Genomic DNA, 6,000 nt, shown 5'->3' on the forward strand with positions numbered 1-6,000 from the left:
GACCTGCCTCCATTGCCAGGCCTTGCAAAGAAGAGCAGCTCACGGCTTGGGTGCGATCAAACTGTTTCCGCACGATGGCGGTATGGCCTCAGAACAGACACGGAGCCCTGCTCCAAGCATTCTTCTCCCGCCCTTCCAGTCTGAAAAAACACTGTGAACAGACAAAGGCAGTAGGAAATATGGCTGCTGCTAAGTGGCTTCAGTCCTGTTGGACTCTGTGCAACCTGATAGACAGCAGCCCACCAGGCTCCCCCTGGGCCCTCACGGATCAGATACTAAGCCCAGAACCTGACTGTCCACTGATCCTGCCAGACCACAGAGAAAAAGGTAGAGAGAGCCCAGGCTTGAGTTCAGGTTCTGTTGGTTCTACATTGGTCTGACCTGCCTCCACTGCCAGGCCTTTCAAAGAAGAGCAGCTCAAGGCTTGGGCCCTATCAAACTGTTTCCGCACGATGGCGGTAGGGCCTCAGAATGAACAAGGAGCCCTGCTCCAAGCATTCTTCTCCCGCCCTTCCAGGCTGAAAAAACACTGAACACACAAAGGCAGTAGGAAATATAGCTACTTTTTACTTTCCTGGTTTGAGGAAAGCAGCTGCTAGTCTTTTCTTTTTTTTTTTTAAATCATATATGACATTTTTAAAAAGTTTTTAATATAACTTTATTTATTTTAATTGGAGGCTAATTACTGTACAATACTCTTTTCATTTAATTTGTGGTTTCCATTGAATATCAATCTGTGATCTAAGTGACCCAACCTCATCAGGCATCTTCTTTTTTCCAGATTTAAGTCCTTTTTGGTCAGGTATGTATAATTCACGTATATTAAATAGTTTAGTATCAAATTACTTTTGTTCCTTTGCAGCTTTAAAATCTTTTATGTTATTTTCACAGATTATATCTTAGTACACTGCATTCCCATTAACTTAGATTTATAATTTTCCCTTGTGTACTTCTCTTACATTTTAAATGCCAAAGGAAAATAAAAGATTAGAAAACAAAAATAAGGAGTTTCCTGGTAGTCCAGTGGTTAGGCGTTAGTGCTCTCACTACTGTGGCTGGGATTCAATCCCTGGTCTGACATGTCTACTAAAATCCTGCAAGCAAATATGTATGACTTCTGTAGTGGCTCAGTGGTAAAGAATCCTTCTGCCAATGCAGGAAACATGGGTTTAAACCCTGGGTTGGGAAGATGCCGTGGAGAAGGAATTGTCAACCCACCCCAGTACTCTTGTCTGGAAAATCCCATAGACAGAGGCGCCTGGCAGTGTATACGGTCCATAGGGTTGCAAAAGAGCTGGCTAGGACTTAGTAACTAAACTCACACAGACACACACATACATATGTGTGTGTGTGTGCGTGTGTGTGTATATATATATATATATTTATTTATTTATTATTATGGCATTTAAATGTATCCATGGAGTTACCTTTATCTTTGTCCTTTATTTCTTGTATGACTTCAAGTTATTGATCAGTGTCCTCATTTCACCTTGGAGGACTCCCTTTTACATTTCTATTATGCTAGGTCTTTTAGTAACAAACTTCATTTGTTTTCTTTTCTAGGAATGTCTTAGTTTCTCCATTTTTGAAACAGTCTAGCTGGATGTGGAATCCTTGGTTGATAGGTTTTCTTTTTCTTTTAGAACTTTAAAGGTTTCAGAAGAGAAATCACCTGCAAATTGTATTGAGTTGCTTTGTATATGACAACGTGTATTGATGCTTAGAAGATTCTTGCTTCGTGGCTCTTGTAAGTCTGATTATAGACTTTAGTGTAACATTGTTTTCCTGGTTTTCATCAGTTCATTGTATTTAGTTTTTTTTAATCCCTTTCATATTTAAAGATGTCCATCAAATATCCCCATATTGAGGGGAGTTTATTTAAAGTCTTTTCTAGTATATCCATTGCCTAGCCTTCATTCTAGACGACTTCAGTTTACTGCTTTTTCCTATAAATGGACATATACCGCCGTTAGTTTGGATGTCTCATTTTTTCATTGGTGGGGAAACTGGACATCTTGAATTTTCCGATGTATCAACATGGAAATTAGATTCCAACACACAGGTTTAGTTGATGGCACTTGTTGTGTATTGCTTTTTTCTTGTTTAGTGGCTTTTCTCAATTCTTTTTGTAAAGTCTGTACTTTATCATGTGTGGCCACTAACTTCTATGTCACGTTAGCTTGGTGATCATTTAGTGTTGTGACAGACTTTCTTTAAACATCTGAAAAATGCTGCCAGTCTTTGCAATTGGATTTGTCTCGGTAACTCTTTCAATGATTATAAAGACTGCTCACAACTCTACCCTTCACTTCCAGCTTGCAAAGGAGCCTAAAGAGACACGAATATTTAGGGTCTCAAGCCTCATCTAGGGAGAAGGCAATGGCACCCCACTCCAGTACTCTTGCCTGGAAAATCCCATGGACAGAGGAGCCTGGTAGGCTGCAGTCCATGGGGTCGATAAGAGTCGGACACGACTCAGGGACTTCACTTTCACTTTCCACTTTCATGCATTGGAGAAGGAAATGGCAACCCACTCCAGTGTTCTTGCCTGGAGAATCCCAGGGGCGGGGGAGCCTGGTGGGCTGCCGTCTATGGGGTTGCACAGAGTCGGACACGACTGAATCGACTTAGCAGCAGCAGCATTTGCAGATTGTTCATTGCTGGTTTCTATAAATATGAGTGATATCTGCGAGTTGCTTTTCTTTTTTTTTTTTCTTATTTTATTTTTAAACTTTACATAATTGTATTTGTTTTGCCAAATATCAAAATGAATCCGCCACAGGTATACATGTGTTCCCCATCCTGAACCCTCCTCCCTCCTCCCTCCCCATACCATCCCTTTGGGTCGTCCCAGTGCACTAGCCCCAAGCATCCAGTATCGTGCATTGAACCTGGACTGGCGACTCGTTTCATACATGATATTTTACATGTTTCAATGCCATTCTCCCAAATCTTCCCACCCTCTCCCTCTCCCACAGAGTCCATAAGACTCTTCTATACATCAGTGTCTCTTTTGCTATCTCGTACACAGGGTTATTGTTACCATCTTTCTAAATTCCATATATATGTGTTAGTATACTGCATTGGTGTTTTTCCTTCTGGCTTATTTCACTCTGTATAATAGGCTCCAGTTTCATCCACCTCATTAGAACTGATGCAAATGTTTTCTTTTTAATGGCTGAGTAATACTCCATTGTGTATATGTACCACTGCTTTCTTATCCATTCATCTGCTGATGGACATCTAGGTTGCTTCCATGTCCTGGCTATTATAAACAGTGCTGCGATGAACATTGGGGTACACGTGTCTCTTTCCCTTCTGGTTTCCTCAGTGTGTATGCCCAGCAGTGGGATTGCTGGATCATAAGGCAGTTCTATTTCCAGTTTTTTAAGGAATCTCCACACTGTTCTCCATAGTGGCTGTACTAGTTTGCATTCCCACCAACAGTGTAAGAGGGTTCCCTTTTCTCCACACCCTCTCCAGCATTTACCCCTATAATACTTGCTAAATTCATTAATCAGCATTTATATTGGTTTTCTGGATTTCTTAGATATTTCATTAAATGTAAGCATTTTATTTCGGAAGACAGATAATTTTACTACTTCTTTTCTAATTTGGCTGCTTTTAATACACTTTTCTAGACTGATTACCTTGGCTAAAATATTCAATAGAATTGACAAAAGTGGGCATTCTTCTCTTTTTCTGGATGTCAGGTGTAAAGAATTCAGAAATCTTGCTTGAACGAGTTATAAATGATAAAAACTTATTTGTTAACAAACATAGTACTTGGGAATTTGAACGTTATTTTATAAAAGTACATATCTTACATACTTATGTACAGGGAAGGGATGATGATGATGCGTGGAAAGGACATTTTGAAAATGGTTCATTCTTCTTATTGTGAATGACCTAAAATATATTTTGACATTATAATATCCTAAACATGTTTGGCTCAGATGGTAAAGAATCTGCCTGCAGTGCAGGAGTCCTGGGTTTGAACCCTGGGTCAGGAAGATCCCCTGAGAAGGAAATGGCAACCCACTCCCGTTTTCTTCCCTGGAGAATTCCATGGACAGAGAAGTCTGGCGGGCTACAGTCCATGGGGTTGCAAAGAGTCGGACACAACTGAGCAACTAATACAACAAACATGTTCTAGAATAAAATGTAAGAAAATTCAGGCTTCCCTTGTGGCTTAGTGATAAAGAATATGCCCGCCAATGCAGGAGACACAGGTTCAAACCCTGATCCTGAAAGATCCCACATGCCATGGGGCAACCAAGCCTGTGTACAATTACAAATTCTGTGCTCTAGAGCCTGGGAGCCGCAACTACTGAGCCCATGCGTTGTGACTACTGAAGTCCGCGTGCCATATAGCCTGTGCCCCATAAGAAGAGAAGCCATCACAAGGAGAGGCTCCTATACTGCACCTAGAGAAAAGCCCGAACAGCAATGAAAACCTAGCATAGTAAAAAATATTTTCTTTAATAGAAGAAAATTGAATAACTCTGAAAGATACATTAATATGGAAATGTGTAAATGATACAAGGTGCTGCTAAAGACTTTGTGCAAGAGTAAAAATAAGCTCTGATTCTTACCAATGAAAAAATATTATAAAATGGATCTTGAAGTAAAACAAAAAGTGTCAAACATAAACAGTAAAGTCCAAGGCCATTTAATGGCATGGAAAATGCTTGATTTCTAGTGTCAAATAATGTGACAAAGTCACAGGTCACATCTGATTGGAATTTATACTCATGTAACAATGTATGATTCTAATTACAAGATTGTCTGCATTCAGTTATTCGAGGTCTCTAGTCCTTCCTCCTAGAGCTCCATCAAATGGCTCCTCCAACTCAACACACAAGATCTAACATATGAAGAGCCCAGGGAATTTGGGAAGTGAGCTAGAATAATAATCACATTGCCCATTGCCCAGATTGCCCAAGTTCTTAAGCACACTCATTTGCTTTTCTCTCTCAGGCATGGATCCCTCAGGTTTGCCCCTTGATACCTCCAAACAATTTGATGTCATGAGAAAATACTGGAGATAAAATGTTGGGTGAAGAAGAGCAAATGTGGGAAGACTTGGTCAAGTAGAAAATGAAATCTAGAAAAATGAAGATGCCCTATGAGGTTGGGCCACTTAGATCTCATTTTGATATCCAATGGAAACCAAAAAAATAAATGCAAAGACTAGGACTTGGTTTCCTCAAGCCAAGCAAAATACAAGGCTGCCATATTTCCTGGTGTCTTTGTTTCTGGTGTTTTTTCAGACTTGAAGGGCGGGAGGAGAATGCTTGGAGCAGGGCTTCTTGTCTGTTCCGGGATAATACCGCCATCGTGTGGAAATAGTTTGATCGGGCCCAAGCTGTGATCTGTTCTCCCTTCAGAGGAACAGTGGAGGTAGCTCAGGCCAATGCAAGCCTAACACACCTAAGCCCAAGCCTGGCATGCTGTTTGTTGCCTGGCAGGAACAGGAACAGAGTCAGGTTTCAGCTTAGTGTCTAATCAGTGAGGGGCCAGGGCCCAGGGGCCCTCCAGTTTCTGCCAGGAAGTCCAAGCACAAGAAGGAGGGAGGCGGGGCCTCAGTTTCCTAACAGTGTGGATGGGACTTAGAGCCATGTGCACAAAAGGGAGGCGTTATTAGTCTTGTGAATCTGCCCTTTGGGTGTTGTGGGGCCTGGGCCCATTGTGACAGGAGTGACAGACGGCAATGGACTGGCCAGTGCCAACTACCCTAAAGAGCCGGTGTCACTGATGAAGTTGAATCCACCCAAAAGCCTATAGTAAAGCTAGGAAAACCCATGGACAAATGAGCATGGCAGGCTACAGTCCATGGGGTTGCAGAGTCAGACAGAACTGAGCAACTGAGCACAAAAGCACACACACACCATAGCTTGGAGTAAGAAGGACCTATTTGGAAGAAATGGGAATAGACTGACTCGCTGGTGTGAGCCAGAGGCTTCTTCTAGGAGACTGTAAATTTCTCAAGTGATGAGA

The sequence above is a fragment of the Bos taurus genome, chromosome X (assembly GCF_002263795.3).
Source record: "Bos taurus isolate L1 Dominette 01449 registration number 42190680 breed Hereford chromosome X, ARS-UCD2.0, whole genome shotgun sequence".
Lineage (NCBI taxonomy): Eukaryota > Metazoa > Chordata > Mammalia > Artiodactyla > Bovidae > Bos > Bos taurus.